Here is a 4937-nt window from a genome sequence, read left to right as displayed (position 1 = left end):
TCAAGGATGGGAACAACCAGTTTTAGAATAAAGAACGCAGACAGTAAAGAGATGATCGAGATGATAAAGAGGAAGTGATAAAGAAAGAGAGTGAAAGAGAATGGGAAGAACAGACAGAGGACAAGAGAGTCAGAGACCAGGAGAGAGCTCCAAGACCACTCCTGGTCCTGGTCCTGGTTCTGCTGGTTCAGTGTGGACTGGTCCTGGTTGTGGTTCTGCTGGTTCAGTGTGGACTGGTCCTGGTCCTGGTTCTGCTGGTTCTGTGAGGACCAGTCCTGGTCCTGGTTCTGCTGGTTCTGTGAGGACCAGTCCTGGTCCTGGTCGTGGTTCTGCTGGTTCGGTGTGGACTTGTCCTGGTCGTGGTTCTGCTGGTTCTGTGAGGACCAGTCCTGGTCCTGGTTCTGCTGGTTCTGTGAGGACCAGTCCTGGTCCTGGTCCTGGTTCTGCTGGTTCTGTGAGGACCTGTCCTGGTCCTGGTCCTGGTTCTGCTGGTTCGGTGTGGACCAGTCCTGGTCCTGGTTCTGCTGGTTCTGTGAGGACCTGTCCTGGTCCTGGTCCTGGTTCTGCTGGTTCGGTGTGGACCAGTCCTGGTCCTGGTTCTGCTGGTTCTGTGAGGACTCGAGGCCTCTCTCCCTCAGCCATCCAGCACAGGCTCAGAAACTCCTCTGTCATCAAAGGACATAAAAGGATGATGTCGTACATTAGATACACACATATTCACACCACACACACAGACACACAATTAGGCACCTACCCATCCACATCCACACACCCAAACACGCCAACACACCCACACACACACACACACACACACACACACACACACACACACACACACACACACACACACATCTTGTCTCACCTGGACAGGCTGTGCAGATTGAGGGTATGTGTTTGGATCCAGCATTGCCAGATGGACCATAACCAATGTGGCAACACAAATGGGTATGTACAGACATCCACACACACGCACACACACACACACACACACACACACACACACACACACCTTGGAGATCCCTTCCTAAGGTGCAGCCCCAGGGCTTGGACTCCAGCTTGGTGAGGAACTATGGGTCTCAGTAGGGGACACACAGCACAAACACTCTATGCAAATCAAAATATCCTTCTTACTGGTCACAGACACACCAACAAAGAAAAAACGGTGTTCCAAAAAAGTAATAGGAACTTTCCAGAAGTCTAAACTGTTTGTCTATCTGTCTCTCTCTCTCTCTCTCTCTCTCTCTCTCTCTATTCTCTCTGTCTCTGTCTCTTTCTCTGTCTCTCTGTCTCTCTTTCTCTGTCTCTCTTTCTCTGTCTCTCTTTCTCGGTCTCTCTCTCTCTCTCTCTCTCTCTCTCTCTCTCTCTCTCTCTCTCTCTCTCTCTCTCTCTCTCTCTGTCTCTCTCTCTCTCTGTCTCTCTCTCTTGATGGGGCCATCAGGTAGCATATTGTGTACGTCCCAGAACTAAGTGAATAATGTAGGCTACTCCAATGCAGGGTCAAAGACAGCAACAGGAGATAGATGAATTATTCACACCTCTGTCTTGTTTGTCTAACTGATGCTGTCGTGCCCAATTGAGCCAGGGTAACAGGAGACCAGTCTGCCATCTTCGCCTCTCTCTGGGACAGACGCAGTGTCTGGTGGGCCCAGCTGAATCAATCATGATCACTGTCCAACACACCTGTGCACAAGCGTGACTCTGTGTGTGTGTGTGCACATGTTGTTCCTTGCATGTGTCTGTGTGTGTGTGTGTGTACGTGCAGGTTTTTTTGTTGGTGTGTGTGTGTGTGCACAGGTGGTTCCGTGTGTGATCGTGTGTGTGTTTAAGTACGCATGTATATTCACCACCAACGGAAGGTCAGGACCCAACAGTAAATATACATGACTGTATCGTACACGCTGGCAGAATTTATTCAACTGTAGTTCCCATGGCTTCTTTAATATCCTATGAAGAAATGTTAATCAAGACTTTGGTCTGTTGTTCTTCAGCATGTACCGTCGTATCCAGATTCAATCATTAATCAGCCCTGAGCCCTGCGGTGAGACGGCTCTGGATCCAGATTGACAACTGACACTGCCTCAAGACAGGTTCCCTCCAGCGGGAGAAGACGCGTTTCACCGTGTGAGTTGTCTTACAGTACACACACCATGTTTGAACAAAAGATGTAGCGTTATCATGTGTAAAAGCTGTGAGAAGCTGCAGCCATAGGGAAGTGTGTGTCATTGAGAATCTATCCCAGGGTGAAAGAGAGAAGCTCATTTACTTGGAGTATTCCATGCTGGATTCAATGTATTTTCTGTGCATTGATGTAGTTGAATAGAACATCTCATTAAAACTGGAGCAAATGGTGCTGTGTTCATGCGTGTGTGTGTCTCAGTGTTATTGAGCTCAGTCCTATAATTTAAGAGTGAGAGACCATTCTTTAGATCATACCTATTATCTTCCTCTCATCTATCCCTCACACCAGAGATGCCCTGGTTAACTCTGACCCCATCAAGTGTGTATGCCTGCAGGAGTGTGCGTGTCTTATAAATGTGAGGAGGTCTCTAAATCACTGCTTATGTACTATCTGTGGAGATCATTCTCTGTCTTTGACGGCATAATATCTAGCTGTCATTCTGAAGTGTGTTGGAGAAATGAGGGCCAATGAGACTCTTAGACTGATACTTTGAGACACACACACACACACACACACACACATCTGAACACACACCACACATAGCTCCCACACATACACCCACACACCACGCGCACACACACACTCTCTCTGTCTCTCTCTGACATTCTCAGGGGAGTGCCATGATAGTGGGTGGTGGGGGCTTCACACTGGGCAGTAAGTGCTGGTTTCACTTAAATCAATTACTATTCATTTATTCTGGAGGAACAACCCCCCCTTAGAGAGGAAGTGTGCGTGTGTTTGTGTGTGTAACATACTGTAGGTCGATGGCGTTGCAATACAAAGAGTTAAGTTTGTTCATGAACATTGAGTACAACTTTGCTGTAGGCTTGTTACTGGTAACACAATAAGAACTTAGCATCCCAACAGGTGCCTATCCTATTTCTCTTATCCCCTCCCTCCTCTCTCTCTCTCTCTCTCTCTGTCTCTCTGTCTCTCTGTCTCTCTCTATCTCTCTCTCTCTCTCTCTCTCTCTCTCTCTCTCTCTCTCTCTCTCTCTCTCTCTCTCTCTCTCTCTCACTCACTCTCTCTCTCTCTCTCTCTCTCTCTCTCTCTCTCTCTCTCTCTCTCTCTCTCTTTCTTTCTCTCTCTCTCTCTCTCTCTCTCTCTCTCTCTCTCTCTCTCTCTCTCTCTCTCTCTCTCTCTCTCTTTCTTTCTTTCTTTCTTTCTTTCTTTCTTTCTTTCTTTCTTTCTTCTTTCTTTCTTTCTTTCTTTCTTTCTTTCTTTCTTTCTTTCTTTCTTTCTTTCTTTCTTTCTTTCTTTCTTTCTTTCTTTCTCTTCTTCTCTCTCTCTCTCTCTCTCTCTCTCTCTCTCTCTCTCTCTCTCTCTCTCTCTCTCTCTCTCTCTCTCTCTCTCTCTCTCTCTCTCTCTCTCCCCCATCCCCTCCCGTCCCCCACCCCTCTCCTCTCTTGCTACCTGTAGCTTTCTTATGCCACTGACATTCAGGGTTCTTCCCCCGAGTCTCAGTGCTAGTGTTCATTCCACAGGCTTGCCCACATCCAATCTAAGGCTCTTCACATCCATTAGGCCTGAAAGTATTACAGCTGTCCCTAGTTTTCCTGCATCTGCACCTCAACATTAGCCTTCAACCTTCAAACAATGGAGTCTACACACACACACCCACGCACACACAGTCAGATAGACACGCACACACACTTGTACATGTACGCAAACGACCACTCAGGCTTACGGCTACGCATATATAAAAATACACACACACACACACACACACACAGAGAGACACACACAGAGACACACACAGAGAGGTAGTAGCCCTGAGGAGAGATATGCAGGCTTGTGGTAATTATGGGGAATTAAGTGAAACCTCCATCCAGCAGACACACACAGAAACCGCCCCTTTAAAACGGGCCCAGCCCCCAACCCCTTTAAAAGAGGCTATTCTTATCTGAGGAGGAAAATTAATGCATTAGTGAAATAATCCAATTAATGGCTACTGTAACCAACTCTGAACTGGAGAGGCTGGGAGGGGGGCGCTAATGCAGAAACAGTTTTACGTGTGGAAAGGGTCATTTCAATGATTGTCTTAATGACACTCCATGACATTCACTTTAACTGAAAGTTCCCTCGATCCACGGTCTGAGAGAGAGACAGACCACCACAGACAGACCACCACAGAGACAGACCACCACAGACAGACCACCACAGAGACAGACCACCACAGACAGCCATCACACAGACAGACTACCACACAGACAGACCACCACAGAGACAGACCATCACAGACAGACCCCCACAGACAGACCATCACACAGACAGACCACCACACAGACAGACCACCACACAGACAGACCACCACAGAGACAGACCATCACAGACAGACCACACAGACAGACCATCACAGACAGACCACCACAGAGACAGACCATCACAGAGACAGACCACCACAGACAGACCATCACAGACAGACCACTACGGCCAACAGCGAGTTTCCAGGTCCCATCCAACGTCTATAAAGCCGAACAATGGATTTTTGGTGTTTCAAAACCCATTGACACTGTATGACTATGTTTAGCTTGTGTTCTGCTCCTCTCTCTTGCCAACCGTCTCTGGAGGAGGGGATCCCTCTCTGAATTGCTCCTCCCAAGGTTTCTTCCATTTTTTCTCCCGTTGGGAGTTTTTCTGGGAGTTTTTCCTTGTCTTCCATGAGGGTTTAGGTTGGTTGAGGGGCAGTTCTATGGGCGTATGTGAAGCCCTCTGTGACATGCTTGCGTGTAAAAAGGGCTATACAAATACATTTGAT

At 47.7% G+C, this 4937-nt stretch overlaps 1 long non-coding RNA gene across 1 annotated transcript in view; it reads right to left on the bottom strand.

Annotated features, from left to right (window-relative positions):
* Positions 1–392: 392 nt before the first annotated feature.
* Positions 393–4937, bottom strand: part of LOC146260655 (uncharacterized) — an 11597-nt gene continuing 7052 nt past the window's right edge. Inside the window, exon 3 of the long non-coding RNA XR_014724826.1 lies at positions 393–665. This is a non-coding gene — a long non-coding RNA (uncharacterized LOC146260655). The remainder of the gene's footprint in view (positions 666–4937) is intronic.

The sequence above is a fragment of the Hypomesus nipponensis genome, chromosome 12 (genome assembly GCF_054491055.1).
Source record: "Hypomesus nipponensis isolate SF chromosome 12, ASM5449105v1, whole genome shotgun sequence".
NCBI classification, from domain to species: Eukaryota; Metazoa; Chordata; class Actinopteri; order Osmeriformes; family Osmeridae; genus Hypomesus; species Hypomesus nipponensis.
Note: the sequence above shows the minus strand (reverse complement) of the source record. Positions and strands in the feature narration are given on the sequence as shown.